Below are 22002 nucleotides of genomic sequence, written 5' to 3' on the forward strand. Positions count from 1 at the left end.
ATCTTCATTCTTTTATAAACAATGAAAAAAACAACTACTCTAAGAATACTTAGCAAGAACTCATTAAGCAGCTCAGGATTCAGGCATGAAAAGTGTTCACCTTCTTGAAAAAGGAATAAAACAGTGGTGGGGAGACTATAAAACTTAAAGCAAGGAGAAGAGAATAATTTATTGTAAAAAGAGAAATGTTTAAAATAATATCTGAGAATTATTTTTAAAAATAAAATAGTTAACTTATTTTACCTATGCCAAAGGATTATTTTCATTCTTTTCTTGCCTTTTTTGTTAACAGGACATAATTCTATTACACCCTAGCAACATCAATGCTACTTTCAGTTGACATAAAATCCATACCCATTGGAACTTTGAGAGCACAAGACACAAGTTTCTGTGGACAATATCTTAAAATATGTGTAGGAAATGATGACTCTCACACAAAGGGGTTGCTAGATTCTTTCAACAGGCATCGATCTCAAAGGCAGTTTCCAATGTGGTATTTTAGGTGATTGAAATATTTATGTGTTCTGTTACAAATCATTTCTCAACTGGGAAATAACACTTTCTAATAAACTATTGTTCTATTTTTTCCAGTCTATGTTATCTTCAAAGAACTGTTGTTGAAATAGATATTTTTTTCAATATCAATCAAATCAGGATAAAGAGAAGCAAAATTAGCTTAGGATAAAATGCCTTGAAAAGACACATATTTTCTCAAGCTGTGCAAAATTCTAAGATGCAATCAACAGAAAGGCAATACTTTGCACTTATATACTGCTTTTTACCAAAGGCTTTCAGAGCATTTTTAAAACGTGATCATTAAGCCATATCTATAGACGTGGAAACAACACACAAAAATTGTAAAGCAGTCTGGAGGCTGAAAATATCAGCAAATACTAAAACAAAACAAAACAAAAAACAAAAAACATCACCAGCCCTTATGACAATCAAAATCTCCTCAACTTCACCAATTATAGTAGAACCTTCACTCTAGACCACTCTACAAAATTTTCAAAGCTCTACGACTTCCATCCCACATTTTCTTACATTTGGATTGCCTCAGGAATCTCACAGTATAATTAAGGAGTGACAACTGCCTAAGTATATCAGCAATGATAGGAAGAAGAAAAAGAAGTAAGTATTGAGATACAAACATGGCAAGCTTTAAAAATGTAGAGCAGAAGAGCAAGCAGATGGATAGAGTTTGTGGACATCTGTTGAGAAGAGGATACTTATTAGAAGATGGTGAATTATGGAATGTCTTAAAGCTTCAACCTGGAAGATTATTCTAACAGACATGTTTAGAATGACTTAGAATGGTTGCAGGTTAAATAAGAATATCATCATCATCATCATCATCATCAGAGCATTTTATACTCTTCAAGACATTTCATATACAATGTCTCACTCCTTCCTTTCAACATCTCAATTTTGCTTGTCAAAAATTTGAAACAGAGTTTAATGTCCCACTCAAACACAAATTAAGGTGTCAATGATAGGAATAACCCAAATATCCTCTTCCTTAGATTTATATTTTTGAAACTTCCAGAGAAGGATTAAATTACCTTAGAATCAAAATCAATTTCAAGGAAACTAAAGAAATTATTTTGGAAGTATACCTAAGCTGTTTAGATGTTTGCTAAACTTACAGTTAAAAAAAATCGTAGTGTTTTTTGTATGTGCCAAATGAAATACCCCAAACCAATATGCAAAGAATCCCAATGCACCACTAATACGGTTTGGTTAATTAATTTCAGTTTCCTCCAATAGGATTTTAATGTGTATAGTGTTACCATTCTTATTATTTTATATAAGAAATATGCAAGAAAATCAAAGTTTTCAACATAACATGTTTTGTCCTTCAAAATTCCACTCATGAGTCACATCTCTTACCATATATGAAAAAAAAATGGATGATTGACATAAATGCAATACCTAAAACTATAAAGCTTCTTCAAGAAAATAAGAAAATGCTTTTGTGATCTTTTTGTTTAGGCAAAACTTTCATGAAAGGGACATTAAAAATACTAATAATAATAAATAATAATTGGACCTCATCAAAATTAAAATTTCTGCTCTTCAAAAGATACTGTTAAGAAGTGAAAAGAAAAACCCTGATTGGAAGGAAATACCCACAAAACTTAGATATGACAATAACTAGGACTGAGAATATATAACAAACTCAAAATTCAAAAAACAAAACAATAAAATATGGTTAAAAAACTTGAAGAGATACATTACCAAAAAAGTAAAACAAATTGTAATTAAGTACATAAAAAGATATTTGACATTTTTAGTCATTAAAACTAAGTGAGACACGACTGTATGCCCATTAAAGTAGAAAGAAAAAATATCCCTGACAATGCCAAGTGTTGAAAAGGAGTTGAAGAACTCAAACGTTTCTGGTGGGAAGGTAACATAATACAGTCTCTTTGGAAAATAGTTTGGCAGTTCTCATGAATGTAAATATACATTTATTGTATGACCCAGTATTCTCATGAGAAAAGTAAAAACATATCCACCTAAAACAACAACAACTGTATGTGAATAACCTTCAGCAGGTTTATTCATAATCACCAAAAACTGGAAACAACCAAAATTTCCATCAACTACTGAATGCATAAATGTATAATTGTATATTCATCCAATGAAATATTACTCATCAATGACAGCCATAACACAAGCATTATGCTAAGTGAAACAATCCAATCCCAAATATTTACAAACTGTAGGATTCTATTTAAATGCCATTATGCAAAAGGTAAACTAAAGGACAGAAATCAGATCACTAATTGTCCACTGATGAAGCAAGGAGAGGAGATTGACTCCAAAGGGATACAAGGTAACAGGGTGATGGACAGCTTACATTTCTTGTTGTGGTGGTGGTTACATGACTGTATATGTTTGTCAAAACTCATAACTGTTCATTTTAAAAAGATAGATTATAACTTTAGTAATCTGATTTTAAGAGTAGGCAAATGGGATTTCATGACTAGCTTGTTAAATGTTCCCATGGCTAAAGATGGCTTCCAATAAATGATGACCCTGGTATTTATACCCTTGTGTATCTCCTTCTATATTGAATATGGGCTATCTCTTAAAGAAAATGAGGCTATGCCAGATCAAATGAGCTTCTAGGACTGCATCCTCAGCTGTCATCATGTGAAACAAAGAACGACACAGTCAATCCACAGAGTCATGAGAAATAATAGTTGATATTGCTCAAAGCTCACCTACCCATTGAAGTTTCCCAAACTAACTCTCCTTTCCATTTGGAACAGTGTATCACTAGTGCTTGAACAAATAATGACAACTAACATTTATTTAGTGCCAGGCACTGCTCCAACTCATTATATGAATTAACTCACTTAATTCTCACAAAAGCTATTTGAGGTAGGGTTCATAACCAGACTTCTGAACCTAGTGTGACATAGTGGCAACATAGCATGGTCTTTGAGGCATGGGCTTAGGAATCACACTATCTGAATCTCAATCACATCTTTGCCACTTACTAGTTCTAAGGTGTTAAACAAGTTATTTAACTTCTATGCCTTGGGTTTATCATCTCTAAAATGGGGTTAACTGAAGTATTACCTCCTAGATTTGTTGTAAGGGTTAACTGATATTTTAAAAGATTTTATTTATTTACTTGACAGAGATCACAAGTAGGCAGAGAAGCAGGCAGGGGGTGGAGGGAAGCAAGCTCCCTGCTGAGCAGAGAGCCCAATGCGGGGCTCAATCCCAGGACCCTGGGATCATGACCTGAGCTGAAGGCAGAGGCTTTAACCCACTGAGCCACCCAAGCGCCGCAAGGGTTAACTGACTTAATATACAAATATTACATAAGGAAAGCACTCCAAACTTGTTAATTATCATTGCTATGATACTTTTCCTGTCTTCAATACAGTGTAATAAAAAAATCACAGGGTTTGGAATAAGAACAGCTAAGTTTGAATTCTCATTTCAATACTTATCATCTGTTACAGTTTATGCAAGTCACCAAAATCGTGCAGTTCTCAATGTTAGCACCAATAAAATGGGACTAAAAAAATAGTAATACCATTTTGACATAATCGCTTTGGAGTTCAAATGTGATAATTTTGTGATAGGGCTGTATTAGTTTTAGAGCCCTATAATCAATTACCAGGCATTTCTATTTCATGGTTTTTTTTTTTTTTCAACATTTATATATCCTATCTCACTATTAAATGCAGATTCCTTCCATATCAGGAACTATAACATCTACATTTTTGGTAGAGCACAGTGTTCTGAACACTGCCATCCAACTGTTATTAGATTATTCTGCTTTCTCACTCTCAGGATTTATGAATAGGACCTGACACTTAAGGCAGTGCCACTCTGAATAGGGCTGTTAAGGACAGTAATGTAAATTGGTAGAAGTAAATGTCCTCATAGATAAAATGGGATGAAAATACCTTCCCAGCATAGCTGAAATGAGCATTTCTGAAAATCTATATTCATGCCTAATTCAATGTTGATATAAGATAGATACTCAATTAACATTAGTGCCTATCCTACCTTAGCTAAACTTTGAAATAATCTTTTCATCTCACAAAAGCAAATATAGTTTATATCAGTTGCTAAGACTCCTCTAAAAATAATTCCTTAACCACTAAAATTTATGCCCCTGTTTACTATGTTGCAACTTTACTCTCAAAGATTATACTCACTGCCAGCATAATCCTTTGGGAGTTTTTTCTTGGGAGATGCATGGAAATTACATGTTTCCCTCTGTTTTGCCAGTCTGTGGGCTCCCTTCCTATCACATTGTTACAGTGAAAGACTGAGGAGATTTCTATGCCAGGGATTTGCTGTACCCCAGGATCAGGTAGCCACTGTACAGGACAAGTGACAGTGCTGACGGTGAGCCACAGAACCATATCGCCATGCAAATAGTTTACCCAGGGGTGCTTTATTAGACAACCATCATGAAAGCAAATGCCGATAAATTGAAAGGTGTGTCCATGCAGAGAACAGTCCAGAAAACTGTGCTCAGCAGCATTATCAGGCTTGATAATTCAGTTTCCCAGTTAATAATTTTCATGATCCTACATTTTACCGAGTAAGCATGTCAGCAGGCTACCCCTCTCCTATGTAATTCTACTGACTTTTCTCCATATTGCATTATCTTGTCTTCAGGGATCTCACAAATATCAACATAAAAAGCTTTGCTATTTTAATAACATACAATTTATTTTGAATACAATAAGCCTGTGAAAAATCACACTTTAGTCTGTAGTTTCATTGAAGCTTACAGTACATAATGCTACAGTAATTCTCCAAGGTACTTTTCAAAGACTGCCAAGAATAAATGCATTTTTATCTATTGTTAACCATTCTACAGGCAGCAAGATCCTGGAGTGTGATATTGGCTTTTCATTGTTGCTCACACCAACAGTATCCCACATGCATATGATAAAACATCAGGAAAACAATAAGGAGTCTTTCAACAAATTATAACTAAACATTAATGCTACTGAGCTAGCTCTATGCATGAGGTGATTTGTTATTTTAACATAATAGAACCAAATGAGGAATCCTGACTCGAAGAATACCAAATAATGTTTATTTGAGGAACAATGGTAAGTTTTTTGGATTGTAAAGATAAAATGGAATTCCCATTGTAGTTATCATTTCAGTCTCATTTATTCACTGGTAATTCTATGGATCCTACCAAAATAGTAGGTAGTCTTACCTTAAGTAAGCTGAAGACTTTTGAGATGAAGGAGATAAGGCATGCCATTTATATTAAATTAATTAATTTAAATTCCTATCAATGTGTTTACATTTAAACAATTATAATCAAGGAATTAGCATGTCACATTGTACAGTCATTTGTTGTACCTTATTACAATTCTGGCAGTGCCTATACCTAAACTTTTTAAACTGATTATCTAATTCCAAATTTAGCATCCAGTATGCTAAATTGTACAGATATTTTTTGGAGGCAAAGTCAACATCTGAAGGTGTCTACCATAGCAACAGTGTAACCAGTTGAGTATTCTGAAAAGTGATGAGTAATTCTGGGTCTCTGGAAATCATGTTAATGTGGAGAAAGATTAATCCCTATGGTTAATCCTTATGGTTTTATTGCCACTCCTAGAGCTAGCACAAAGCTCATCAACCCATGTCCTATGAGATTTATTGAACAATTCCAGCCAAATTCATGGATGAGCTGCATTTACAGACTGAATGGGCATGATTATCTGAAGTATGGTCAGACAATGACATAAATCATTTAGTCATTTGAGATATTCCTTTTTCAAAGTCAAGAGTGGTCTAATGAAGCCAAAGAGTAAGGTGCCATCTGGCTCTATGTTTGGAGGATCTTCTGGAAAGAAGCTGAAATTGAAATAAAGTGAGACACAAAGATAAAATATGGTCCAGAAGAATGAAACTTAAATGACGCATGTGATTAAATGATTATAAATAAAATATATTTAGTCATGCTTCTATTTAAATCTCTTGGCCCTTGAAGTTGAAATTGAAGAATTCCATTCAAATAACCAATTAGCTCATTTGAATAAACCCACACTAACCTCTGATATAGTAATATTAATAGAATAAATAATATGAATGTGATATTTATATGTATTTTATATATGTATTTCATATACACATATGTTTGTAATATCTAGTGAAATTCTAAGACCAAGAAAAATAATGCTAAGAAATTTAGATCAAACTAAAAAACCATATACAGATAAGCAAATTTGTTCTCTTCTTTTCCCTAATAAAGTTATTTCTATAGTTCAAATACCCTATTAATAATTCTCAAGGAATTGCCAAATGTTTTGTACAGTGTAATTGTGTTTCAAAGAATACTGTAACACAAATTGGAGCATGGTACTATTTTAATTGGGCAGAGTTTCCAAGACAACAGACTTTGTGGTCACAGTTTGAACCATACTAATATAAACTTCTCATCACTTTCTAATGTTATTTTGAGGAAATTACAAAGAACAGGAAATGAAATATAACTAAATATATTACCTGAATAAAAGTTGCACTATCACACAAATAGCAGTATTTCTGTTGCAAAACAGTGCAGGTGTTAATATAAAATATATTTTTGCCTGTAAAAATACCTCCCCTATTTTGTCCTAATGAAACACAACCACTTTTTGCCACTTCTTTTGAATTTATCCTGAAACATGCAGATAGATCATCTAACTTAGAGAAGAAATGTTAAAGCAGTATTGGGAAATCACAAAACATAATTGCTAATCTTTCACTTCTTTTTTTTTTTTTTAAAGAATCTTTTGCTTAATACTGATTGAAAGGAATTCTCAAAGGGTTCTAGATTTCATCGAATATCGCAAGAGGTAACCATTTATATTCATTCTGAATATAGTTGGGATTTTCAGTGAGTGGTGGTGTCATTTTGTAAAAGCTTACTTTAGATGGCTGTTTATTGCATTGTCAATTAAATTTCTGCCCTTCAATCCCTAAATCTCATTACCTCATTTATAGAAAGAAATAAAATCCAAACAAACAATTAGAGTTGGAAAGCAGATCAGTAGATTATTGCTGCATCAGAGGAATATACTCCCCCAAACAACAATCATTCATACTTCTGAGATTTGCTCGAGTACATATTCGAGATCAGTCTGTTCAATTTTAACGACACATTTGGGAAAATTTAGTTTTTATGATAGCTTTCTTCCTTTTCTTGAGGAAAAAAGTTAAATAGACAGGTAGATATAAACATAAGGGTGTGTGTGTATGCATTTCTATATAGAAGGAAAGGAGAGCATGTATGTAATATGAGCCCCACTGGTCCTTTTAAAGTAGAAATAGATTCTGAAATACTTTAGACTCTTAGGATATAATATACAATATCAAAACATTCACTGGTAATTGGGAGATCTAACCTTCATGGTATATTAAAAAGCACTAGTATGTACTTACTAAACAAGAAAATGATGAGAAATTATTATCTAGGGATAAACTAAGTACATTATAAGTATTATGAGCAGGAAGAAGAAAAAAAGCATTGCAAAGAGAAGATTAGAAAATATACACAACCTAAACATAGTCTGAAAACCTTGACTCTTCTAATAAGATAAATGAAGAGAGTTTGTACCTTTGTATTTCAAAAACTGCCTCAGGGACAATAAATTCTGATTATACCAATCTAGACAGTTCTGTCAAAACTATTCACTTTGAAAGCAGTTACTAAACCAAAGTTTTAAGACGAGACATATAAAAAAGAAAAACAAAACTCTAGCAAAGTTGTTTCTAGAGACATTTACATGACATTACATCATTTATGGAACACTTCATATTTTCACTTCCTGTAAAAACCGTTACTTCATGATTGGCATTTGAAAATACGGCCTCAAAATAGAAACTTCCAAAAATTAGTTTCATAATTCAGAAACTCCATTATCTCAACTATCAGCCAGAGGTTAACAGTTGTTTATCCACATTGACCCATTGATCCATTTGTTTGCCATTTATTAAATGTATTTGGAGCATGTGCTATACATTCTATTCTGATCACCGCGATTAAAAAAATGTTTTCATGTTTGATGCATTCCCTGCTTTCAAAGACTTCAAAATTTGGGGGAAATAGGTAAACCTATAAAATTCATTAGTGAAGTTCTGTAACAATTAGTCTTTGGAACCAATGCAAAGGTAAGAAAGACAACATACTTAAGAGTCAGGGAAAGGTTACTGTAAGGAAAAGACTCCTAGGCTCAAAATCTGAAGAATGAGGAAGAAAGAAAGGCACTATATCAATGGGAAAGAAGTGTTGTAAATGTAGTAAGAAAGGATACTCATGAATTGCATTTTCTCTACCATTAGGAAGACATGATGGCATTTTGAGAGGTCACATAACCAGTACTGACTTTGAAATTCGAGGTCACAGAGCTTTTGAAGTGTTAAGTGATGAATTTTTTTCTGGCATTTACCTACCTAAAACATAAAAATGAAATCCAATGATATATATTATATTAAATAACCTCATAAGCTCATTGGGTATATCTTTTCATATCCATCTCTAATTCTTCTTTCGGTGATTTACCACAATTCTATCTTTTTCAGAGGCATTTAAGGGAATACAAATTTGCAACCTCAATCTTAACTTTGTAATAGATTGTGTGTAGTAATAAATCTCAAAATTGCAGTTTTACTGCATTTCCCCAGGAGAATACTAGGCTTACTGCCTAAAATAAGTGATTATATCTACTGAACACTTTATAGGAGTATGACACATGCATAAAAGTACAAATATCATAAAAATACAGATTAATGCATTTTCATTAACATATCCATGTAATTACCACCCAGATCAGGAAATGGAATATTCCCAGAAACAGGAAGCCCTTCATAATTCCTATTCACCTCCTCCTCTCCAAAGTAAGTAAATAAATTGAAATGAGTTCCAGTTGCTCTACATTCTCATCAACACTTGATACTGTCAATCTTTTTAAATCTAGCAATCTAATAAGTATGTAATGGTATCATATTAATTTGTGTTTATATTCTTCTTCTCTATTAAGTTGTTTATCCTTTTGTGTTGATTTATTTATATCCCAGGTAAATAAGTTTATATGTGAGGTATATATAAATATTTTAGGGTTTAAATTTACCATCTCATAATTTGCTTTGTATTTGTCCTATCTACTCTATATTTCTATTTCTTTCCCTTTCCTTCCTTCCTTCCTTCTTTCCTTTTTGCTGGGCAGGAGGAGGGTTGGATATATCATGTATTTTCTCCCCCTAGTCCTTGTGCTCCTGATCTCTTACACTCTGTTTCATATTCTGCACCATTATTCCTCTACATAATTCATTCTGGATGTTTCCTAATTACCTTAAATTCCAATTTATTAACTCTCTCTTCATCTTCTAGCTATTGAGTATTGAATTTCAATTACATTTTCATTTCTACAGTGTATGACCTTGAGTAAGTAAAGGGGTCTTATAGAGTACACACAAAATTCAGTATATAATGAAGTGGATGCAGAAAAAGAACTTCAGAGTCTATTTGGTTTCAGTTCACTGTTACCTTCAGATTACAAAAAATCTAGCCTTCCTCCACTTTATATTTAGATGTTTCTGAAGACTACTAGTTTACTACATAGTTAAAAAATGCAAACACTTTTTAGAATGGACATTATAAATATCTACCCAACATTTAAACATTCATTCCTCATAATTTGGTTAGAGCCCAGGTTTTGTTAAAGAATGCACTTTCCCCTCTTACGACAACTCTAGAAAGCTGACTGCATCGCCAATTACTGCGTGATGTGTTAAAACAGTCCAAATGTGATTAACACATAAACCATACTATTATCAGGATTAAGCCAACAAATGCATGATAGTTTCCTAAAAACTGTTATGGAAACAAAATAATGAACATGAGCTAACCTACTCAAAAAGAAGAGAAAAATTTTTACTTCAGGAGTGTGTGAAAGATTTTCTCTTCTCTTTGGACATGAAAAAGAAAGCACATAACCCCATCTGCTAGTATACTTAGGAACTTGAAGGAGGAAAATATGACAAAGTCAAAACAAAGAGAATGATAGACATATGAGATTAGCAGAAAAAAAAATTATACTACTCCAGTTCAGAACTCTATCCATCTCTGAACTTTGTTATATAAAATAACATATTTCCTAATTGTTTTAACTGCTTTGATATCAAGTTTTCAGTTACTGGCACTGGAAAATATCTTTTTTTTTTAATGAGAACATTTAGAATTTATTGCTTAATTGCATCACACATCAATGCCTTTTGCATTTTTTTAATATAATTTTTTATTTTTTATAAACATATATTTTTATCCCCAGGGGTACAGGTCTGTGAATCACGAGGTTTACACACTTCACAGCACTCACCAAAACACATACCCTCCCCAATGTCCATAATACCACCCCCTTCTCCTAAACCCCCTCCCCCCTTAATCTCACTGGAAAATATCTTAAGAGATATTCCATTCTAGCAACTACCAAAGTATATCTATATACTGATAGGTAGTATGTGCATTAAACTATCTCTATAAATCCATTATATATATTTATTACTTATGTTAATTAATCAATAATACATGTATTTTATACTGTACTATAATATAATATAAATACATATATTTTCTGAAAGTGTTTATAAAATATTATCATAAAGTTTTCACAGAAACATGTACTGTTTTAGTCAAGAAGCATTTAAAAAATAATTTATCAAAAAAGTTATTTCTACTTCCTAATACTTGTTAAACTCAATTTTAGCTTTCAGAATAAAAAATTAACTTTGAAAACAATGTAGATTCCATTGATCCAGTTAACAGTTTAGAAGGTCGGCTTTATGTGGTTTCCTACGGAGTAGAGAAAAATGAGATACAGCTTTGCTCTCAAAGATCTCAAAGTCTAGTAAGGGATATATCTACATAAACAGGCAATATTAAAACTGCATTACAAGCATTGCAAAACTTGTAACTGCTGACATAGGAAGAAATTTTTAAATTCTTTTGGATTTCAGGAAATTTTTCACAGAGGATGAGATTCTTCATTTGTTTCTCAAAGTGTCATTTTTTCCAGGTGTACATGGTGGTAGAAAATTTTAGACAAAATAAACATCTATTAAAGCACAGAATTTTCAAAATAAAAACATATAGTTAGAAGCCTAAATAGAAGATATATTTTGATGGTAGGACTTAAAGGACTTAGACACACAATGAGTTTAGGTTCTATTTCTTGAATCTACTAAAATACAAAAACTATGACATCCATTTCCCCAATCTCAACCACAGACTTAAACGTTTTTCCTAAAATGTCAGTCAGTACTTAACACCCCAGATTCTGGCTACTCCAAAATGCAATCCAAATCTGATTAAGAATGGTAGGAAGAATGAAGCAAACGATTTTACAATATTTTACCTTTTTAATCTTAACAACTCATAATTACTCTTTGAAGCTAAATCTATCTCTTTACCTGAGACAAGTTGAAGAAACATGTGTTTTTAAAAATTTTCTCAATACCTAATTGCCAAATTAGGATTAGAAAAAGAAAGATTAAGGAACTCTTAATTCCAGAATCTGCTTTCCAGTTGCCCTGCATTTATTCAATTTTGTCCCTTCACCATTTTGAATCCAAATGTTGCCTCCCCAAGAGGTATACAGTAATATGGCTTGCCCTGTACTACAATGCATTTATTCCCTTTAAAATTTTTATTACTTTCTTCACCCTGGCATTCTTGTCCCACCTTCCTTAAAAATCTCCGTATAAATTTTCCTTACTCTGAATAAAATTGGTGCTTTGAAGAGATGATTATTTCCTAAGCTTCAGATTCACATGTCCTGTAATTGTAGTTATAGGTAATTGTATTTCAGTATCTTATAATACTATTAATTTATACTCATTTAAATGTGTTTAAGGAAATATGCCTAGAAGTTCAGATCCCAGCTGTGGAGGAATGTGTTCTGAATGCTTGTTTTCAATTTAAAAAACGTTACATATTTTAACAAAGTAAAATCAATGTCATCGAAAGCAAACAAGGACAGTACAAATATTTGAACAAATATAATCTTTCTTGTTGGCGAGATTTTCCCTTCCTGAAAAAAGTTAAGTTTGTAGAATGCTAAAAAAGCAGATGAGGGGAAGAAAGCAAAAGCAACTTGGGAGGTTTTCAAAGAGACTTTGAGATGCTATTACATAAACTGAAATGTTATTACATATCACCATATGATAGAGGTGCCTTGAATCACTTATAAGAATCTGATCTCGAGAAGAGAAAATGAAAAGGGGGGGTAAAGTCACTAAGTTTTCTTTTCTTTCTTTCTTTCTTTTTTTTTTTTTAGGATAGAGAAAGCTTAGTTACACAGGGAAAACTATTGGGAAGATATTGTTCAGCATATTCATTAAATATTTTGTTTGAGAGAAATGTCTAAGTATACAGGTGATGCACGTTACTCCTACTTGGTGTCAGTATAAGGCAACGGCCTGGAACAAGCCCAAGGTCCCCTTGAAACCGACCCTCCACCTGCAAAACCAGGTTAGGATTCCATGCTCTCACATTTGAAAAAGTTTGTTTCACATTTTCCAAGGTCTGAGGGGATATTCAAAGGCCTCAGCACTTCTGCCAAAGACAGAAATTCTATAGTAAGAATAGAAAATTATAAAATATATGAATAAGATAAATTCATATTCCCCAATATGGTAATAAAAAGCTCTAAATTCCTAACTAAATAGAGATGATAGATCTGTTTCCTTCTACTCTTAAAGTATTCAATGTAATTAAAAGTGTAGCTTAATTCTTAAGGCTTGCTATTGTGAATAAAAAGGCAAAAAGTAAAGAATTTATATTAAAATTTTATAAGCTTGACTATGAATATCATGAGGCAGGAAGTTGTATCTCTTGCTCACTGAGGTATCCCAAGAGAGCCTGGCACAAAATGAGTGTGCTATAAATATTTGTTGAATGAAAGGAACATTAATATTTTCTTTAAGTAGGAAAAATTCTATTTAAAATTCTATTTAATTCTGTTGAGTCTGCTCAATTCAAAGCAAATATTTCTAATGAGTGGATTCTAATATTTTGTAATAATTATTAATTTTTATTTTAATGCAACCTTAGAATAATAAGCTGCAGAGCTGTGCTGTGTCCATGCCTTATTTCAGCTCCATAGCAACTCTGTTAAGCAGATATTCTAACTATTTTAGCCCAGGCAGACATAAAGAGCAGAGAGAAAAGTTAACGTGCCCATGGTAAGATAACTAGAAATTTACAAAGTCATGATCTGAACCCATCTTTCTGACTTCTAACTTCAGAGTCTCAATGCCTATGCTAGATTGATAGGAATACCAGATAAAATATTGACTAGAAATCAACCCGGACATAATAGAATTTCGTTATAAAAAGGACAAAAACCACAGTGTGTGATTGTCTAGTTGTGCATTTATCAGAGAGTAAATTGAAAAACTTGGATGAGTTTCTCTTCATTCTATTTTTTACTACCTTTTCTACAGTGCAGTAATATAATTATCAGGTGAAGTTTCCTCATCAACTGTTTGGAAATATTTAAACACTACATAGTGACAGGTAAGATAAGACACTGGCATAGTTTAAAGTACTCCAATTTATCTGGTACTGGGGAAAGGAGTATTGTACATATTTGTATTAATTTTTCTCACATAAAAAACTTTTATGATAATCTGTGAGGCAAAGAATAAAGGAAATATTTTATAATTCAGGGTGAGAAAGGATTTACTTTTCTGGATTTTGCCTCTGGTCAAAGTTCTTCTTAGAGTTGCAATGACTTCATTAGTCTGTGTGGAAGATGTACAGTTTTCTCTCTTTGCATTCAGAAGCTCTGCTTGTCAGCTTTTCCTCACTAGTTCACAAACAATAATGCTTGAAAAGAAAGGTATATGAATTATTTGTTTTCTAGCATTTCTGAAATGAGTACCTTGGATAATGCCTTTTTTCTCATACTCAGAATAAACCAAAATACAGAAATAAGCTGCCCTGAGAAGTAGCAGAATTTCAAAAGGCCTTTTTAGGATTGAGTAACCTGTGGTTGATGAAATAGAAGTATACTTTCAATGCCACCATTTATTTCTAAAAAGGATTCTGTTAAGCGTCAACAAAAGTGAGGCTGAATAACTTCATTTGAAAATATAACCACTGTTCCTTCATCAAAAAAGAAACTCACTGCCTAAAGGAGAATGAGAAAATTTAGCTATTATAGGAAAGAAAATGTAAGCATTGTTACCCAAAACTTGTTTGGTCAATTCAAAGAAAAAAACCTTCTCGTAGCATGTGGAGTTCTGTTCCTTTGACCCGTCTAGGGATTGCAGGCCCTCCCTGCCCAAGGAGAAGCCAAGTGATGTGCTGGCAGTTTTCACTAAAACCTGAGGATCTGAGTTACCTGAGGAAGAATCACGTTTCTGTATGAACAAGTGGCAGCGCCTATCATGTCATTTTTCTCCTGCACTTGCATAAGCACTTTCTCCTCTCCGCTTCTTTGCTCCCTCCTACTCTCACCTGTGCTCAGGCAAGCCCAGCCCTCCTCCCATCAGGCTCCACACAGGAGTTCAACATCTCCCAGGAAAAAGCATGGGAGTCTGGGGCTCCAATAAGGTGCCAACAGTAGGAACCTTGCCACGTGAAGAGTTTGTTGTTGTTGTTGTTGTTGTTGTTGTTGTTTTACTCTTAAGTGAAGTACCTGCTTTTGATATTCCCAATGAGCTATAGAGCAAAAATGGCTCATATACCATTCATGCAAGGTTGAGTTCATTTCATTGTAGTATCTTTTCCTGGAAATATTTTTTTTTTTCATTCCTCTGGAGTTCAGGTGCAGAGACACAAGACCACTCCAATTACCAACATTTTGACTACTTCTTACTTTACTTCTAAAGCTACAGATTGCATCCCAGCCACCTCACACATGTTCCACTTCAAGGAAGGCAAACACAAAAGTATTTGAGGATCTGAAATTCACTCTATATGAATAAAACAGATGGATATAAGAATTAAGGAATGGGAAGCTCTAGTCACTTGGACAGTGCATGTTTCATGAACAGATTGTCCAATTCAACTTTTACAAAACAGAGAAATATGCATGCTCTGCAATAATTTGCAAACACTGGTTTATCTCTAAATACCCCATTTGACCAGAAATCAGCTGCCCTGAGAGGTAGCAGAATTTCAAAAGGCCTTTTTAGGATTGAGTAACCTGTGGTTGATGAAATAGAAGTATACTTTCAATGCCACCATTTATTTCTAAAAAGGATTCTGTTAAGCGTCAACAAAAGTGGGGCTGAATAACTTCATTTGAAAATATAACCACTGTTCCTTCATCAAAAAAGAAACTCACTGCCTAAAGGAGAGTGAGAAAATTTAGTATTTCTCTTTTGTTTGTTTAAGTAGGCTCTATGTCTAGTGTGGAGCCCAATGTGGGGCCTAAACTCACAACCCAGAGATCAAGACCTGAGCTGAGATCAAGAGTTGAATGCTTATCCAACTAAGCCAGCCAGGTGACCCAAGCAATATCTTTTAATTCAAATTACTTACAGAATAAAACTAATTGGTCAATACCACATTATGACAAGGAGGCCCTTGAGGCATGTGCTTATTCTTGCCCAGTCGGTTAGATAGAAGGATTATGGTTACAAGCCATTTAAAATATCAACTTAATCATTGTAAATTCATTGGTTAAGGTATATTCCTTCCAACAGTGCTATGGGAGAACCAAGTTTTCTAACAGTTGACCTTTCCAATGTAGTGGCGTTTCCTATGGATTTAGAAACAGAAACATCTAAAACGCAAGAGGCCTTAAGAATGGTGTGGATCAGCATTTCCTAAATAGATAATCCAAAAAACACTTTGTATCACATTTAATTTTCCATAAAACACTGTAGTATCACATTTAATTTTCCATAAAACACTGTAGTATCACATTTAATTTTCACATCATTATTATAAAGTGAAAATCATTATAATCCTCATTTTGGAAAGCAAAAGAATATAGCTTGGAAAGGTTAAGAAACTCTCTGAGACTACTCTAGTAATGAGATGGAGAGCCAGGATTCCATCCAGACCAGTCTGAAATTAGGGTACAAAGTCAAAAGACAACCAGCAGCAAATGGGGCCATGGATCTCATGGACTAAAAATACTGCTTGAATAATTTTAAGTCTCATCTCTCAGTAGTTGTGAACTGAACCTGTTAGTGATTTTAAGGAGACTAGCCACAAAGCTTAAAAATTGAAAAGAAAAGAAATTCAACTGGGTGATTAAATAAGAATTCTTAAAAACCTGTATTTGTTAAAACCTGAAACAGAAAGAGGCTGTTGACAGAACACCAGGCCTCCTGGAAAGAGCTGCATTGTTAGAGGGTCTGGATTACCTATAGAGTTCAAAGGAGATTCAACATAGTCTTCAATTCCAATCCTCACCAACTTTATGTTTTCTTTGTTCAACTTGGATCAAAGATTTTTTAAAAATTCTAAACACATTACTAAAATAATCCTTTCTAAAATCAAGGGATAAAAGCTTACATACAAAAACTGGTTATTTTCTTATCTGTCTAGATTATTTCCATGAATATTTATCACTAGCTTTAGAGAAATCCGATTCCTCCTTCATAGCAGTTGTGCATACAAAATTTGTTCTCACCAAAGAGTAAAATTTATTGCATCTCTATTCCTACCAAAGTCGCTCATTTCTAATATGCTGAGTAGAGATAGTCCCTTTGAAATAAGGGCCTTAATTGACAGAAAATGCAAATATTTATTTATTTATTTTTACAACAATACACCTACTGAATGCGTACTCTTTGTTTTCACTTGTACAGGTTAGTTAATCCAGTCCTAACAGTGCAAATTTTAAGGTACAAATTTTATACATTTTATACTGGCTAAATCTCATCAGTCAAAGTTCATTCTTATTTTTATTCTCTCCCCATTCTCTCTGCTTCAATATGATCTCAAACCCCTAGAGCAGCACATTGCACTGAGAGATACAAAACTCCTGGTAGCAAAAATATAGGAATTTGATGTGATAACAAAGTGCTTTAGGGAAGCATGTGGTATTAAAATCCAATCCAGCCTCATTGTTTATTTATGAGGATGGGACCATGATTTTGCAACAAGTTCTCAAAGGATATGTAGAATATTACTTTTTTTCTACAATAATTTAGAGGGGACAATTAAATAAAATATTCTAAAACACTGTAATTGAAAAATTTTCTTAAATCTAGATGGGGCTGTAATTAATGATCTATTATTATGTAACAAATTATCACAAACTTTAAAGACTAAGGCAATACACCTTTATTACCTCCAAGCTTCTCTTGGCCAGGAGTCCAGAAATAAGTTAGTGGATCCTCTGCTTAGGATCTTACAAGGCTCCAGTCAAGGTTGCTGATGGGCTGTGTTCTTAGCTGGAAGTTCTGATTAGAGAAGTATCAGCTTCCAAGATCACTTAGGTACTCTGCAGAAGGTATTATTTTGTGGATTAAGAACCCAAGCTTCTTGCTACAAGTTGCCCTCTATTCTTTGCCATGTGGCTATTTACTTATAGGAAAGTAAGAGTTTGTTGAGTGAGTCAGCTAGCAAAAATTATTGTCCCAGAAATTTTAAGATAATTTTGACCCGATGATTTCCCTAAACTACGAATTTTCTTTGGGATAACAATAGCAACATAATAAAACAAGTTTTCAAAACACATTAGCAAACTAAAGATCTTTCCAGCAATCTAAAATTTAGAAATTTGAGAAGCCTCTCTTTCAGTCATTAATTTACTGGATTAAAAAATACAGGTTATATTCATAACCTGGATGCCAAAAATAAGTACTTTAGAATGTTAAAGGGATCACTGTTAACGTATAAAGAAATGTTTCAAAGAATAAGGTAAGGAAAAAGAAGTTTAAAAATTTCACTAGGCAATATGCTTTTGAAAAGAAAAGCCAGCCCCAGGGAGAATCAAAGATTTTTCTACATCAAAAGAGGCCAAACAAGGTGTCTTCCTTTTTATTAAGCCATGTGATAATATGTAACATGAGGTTCATAATTTTGTCAACCACTGACCTTTCTTCTTCTAACACTAAGCTTACAAATGCTTTAAAGAATACTTTTACCCTTAAAGGTGAATCCAATTGATTATTACTATTTCAAAGAAACTGCTTCAAGCAATCTTTTAGGTTCACAACTTTAAAGAAGCAAAGATCTTTGACTACTTTCCTGATTTGAGTATCATTTCCACTATGTAATTTTATCCATCCTTTAGAATTTATTATTTTATGATAACTAAGTAAAAAAAGAGAGAGAGAGAGACTTCCCACCTCACCCCCCCCCAAAATTAGAATTTCCCATCTTCTCATCAGACTCATCTGATCATTTCGAGGGTCATCCTTTAAAATCTTTTCCATTTCCTTTCTCATCCCCAGAATGTCTATTGAGACTAAAGATTAAAAAAAAAAACTTAAACCTCTTTGAAATAATATATTTTTAAAACTAAGCTCTCTCTCATCTGAATATATAAACAGAGTTTGTGTATGTTGGCTTCATCACACAGAGTTGTGCTGTATTGGAAGAAGGAGTAATATTGCATATCCCAAAATATCCCATATAGATTAGTAGACTTGGAAGTGGGCACAGCTCAGGAGAGTTAGAGAGGCCAACGTGTGGAAGGGACAGGAAGAGAGAACTGAGGATGGAATAAACCAACTTCAGTTTTTATCCCAGTTCTTAGATTGCAGTGAAATCTTCATTTACTAAACCACTCAGTTTTGTCCAGGACAGCAAAGCAAGGAAAATGCTCTGGAACTATCAGCATAGCTATTTAGGAATGACTGGGATATTCTCTTTGCGATTATAACCAAAGTAAGAATTATCATTGTTTGCTTTTAATTTAGATTAAGTTGAGAAGATTTATTAATCACTGTGTGAATTATTTTAGTATTGTCTAGTTGTTTCTCTATATCTACATGTACCTATATATATATTATTTTACTATATACAAGTTATTCAAACCTATTCATAGTTGAGCATCTATGTAGCAGTAAGAGGTATCTTGGCCATTTGGTCTAGTAAATGTTATAGCTACTAGAACAATGAAAGTATCTGGGTTATGAGCTTCACTACCTCACTTATTTGGGGCAGCTATTCTAAAGCTTTTTGGTTTCAAAATCTATTATTACAAAAAAACAATAAATGTGGGTCATCACTTTAGATATTTGCCAAATTAGAAATTAAGGGAGAATTTTAATTGATGGATGGATTTAAAGCAACAATAATAAACTTTATGCAGTAAGAGAAATAAAATATTTGGAACATTTAGGGAGAAAAATGTTATTGTTTTACATTTTTGCAAACACCTTTAATACCTAGCTTACAAAAGTTACCTGGATTTTCTTATCTTTTTCTTTACTCCAACAAGTATGATGTCATACATCATATAGCCTCTAAAAACTCCACTGTATATTCACCAAAGAATGATAGTAAAGCAGGCAAATGACATCTTAGTGTTATTTATAACCTCAAAGACCTCTTTAAAGGCTTGTAGGGCCCACCAGGGATTTCTATTCCACACTTTGAACATTTCTGTTCTAAGATGATAAAGACAAAACACAACTTTTATTCAGAGGTGGAATAGGTATGACATTACATATGCACCTCAAACAAAGTAGTAGACATGCCCCAACTCTGTCCCCACAACAGACATACACACAAAGCCACAGATTAAGCACCAACCTCATTCTTTATATCAGTTGTTATTAATGAATACAAAAGTATGGAAAGAAAAATTAGTTTCCATAGATGTCTTATGAAAGAAACAATAACATTTTTGTAAGATTTTTGAAAGAGAGGGCACCTGGGTGGCTCAGTGGGTTGGGCCACTGCCTTCGGCTCAGGTCATGATCTCAGGGTCCTGGGATCGAGTCCTGCATCGGGCACTCTGCTCAACAGGGAGCCTGCTTCCTCCTCTCTCTCTCTCTGCCTGTCTCTATGCCTACTTGTGATCTCTTTCTGTCAAATAAATAAATAAAATCTTTAAAAAAAAAAGATTTTTGAAAGAGATTGCTCTATCTTTAAATCTAATAAATTCCTTTACTAAGCAAAAATAAATATCTTATTGCACTAAGAGATAGGTATTTGATTTTTCATGTGAGAAATTAGAAGATACATAAATTGTAGAAGCATTAAAAAGTTGTATTATGAAAGATTTTCAAAACTTGTAAGTAGCTCTTTGTGTTTCTATTAAGTTTGTCTCACAATAATTCTTAGTGGGAAGTCCATTTTGATGTGACAAAAACATTTTACTTAAATTTCATACTAATCTAGTTTTTTTTTTCTTTTCTAATTTAAGAACTAATTTGGGGGAATAGGGCCATTGACTTTAGTCAAAGTCATCCCATTTCCATTTGTCAGAGCACCCTTTGGCTAGAGCAACAAAAGTTAACAAAGATTGCTTATACTTAAGAAAGAAACAGAAAAAAACAATGACAAAGATATATGGCTTTTCTTAACATAAAAAATCAGTTAGTTTATAATTTTTTGTTGTTGATCATACATAAAAGACGTTATCCTTAAAAGATTGGTATATAAATGCTCTCTAATTGAGTTTCGTTTTACTTCAAGAAATATAGAGTTCAACGATAGAAAAAGATACGATGGGCACACAAATCAAAAATGAATATTTTTTAATGAATATTTTTAATGAATATTTTAATAAATATTTTAAATATTTATTAAGTTAGCCTTAATATTCCAGAACATCAAAGGCTAAAATTATGATAATGATCCCATAAGAGTATCAACTATCAAAAAACTATTTTTTGCACTAATACTGATTGATCTCGATTTATAGAGAGGTCCCCCATATCTCATTCTCCTAAAGGTATCTTTACAAACTTTTATTATAGTATCATTTAAGTGAGATTGTTTACTTATATGTCTGGAAGTTCTAACAGAACGGGGGCTATTTTTATTCATCTTTATAATACAACAATATAGAAGACTGATTGGTGTGGAATTGATTATCAATAACTGTTTTCGAACTCAATGAATAAGGACATTCACATTTTGCTGAAGAGGAAGTACTTTCCCTAAACTCATCACCTAGCAGGTAGTACCCCTGGAACAGAATCCTTTGCTGTTTTGTCTCTATCAGACCTTATCAACAACCAGATATTTATTCTTGGAAAAGCCACTCTCCCTTTTTGGCTATTTATTTTTGAAATGGAAAACGAAGTGATAGATGGCAAAAGACACATGAGGCAATGCTCATCACTAATCACTATACAAATAAACGTAAATAAAAACCACAATGAGATAACACTTCACACTAGTTAGAATGGCTAGTGTCAAAAAGACAGTAACAAATGTTGGCAAGGATGTAAAGAATAAGGAGCCCTTGACACTGTTCGTGGGAATGTAAATTAGTGCAGCCATGGAAAACAGTATGGAGGTTCCTCAAAATACTAAAACTAGAAATACCATAGAATCTAGAAATTCCACTGCTGAGTATTCATCTGAAG

This window comes from Mustela putorius, unplaced genomic scaffold (genome assembly GCF_011764305.1).
Source record: "Mustela putorius furo isolate JIRA1106 unplaced genomic scaffold, ASM1176430v1.1 tig00003845_pilon_pilon_pilon, whole genome shotgun sequence".
Classification (NCBI taxonomy): Eukaryota; Metazoa; Chordata; class Mammalia; order Carnivora; family Mustelidae; genus Mustela; species Mustela putorius.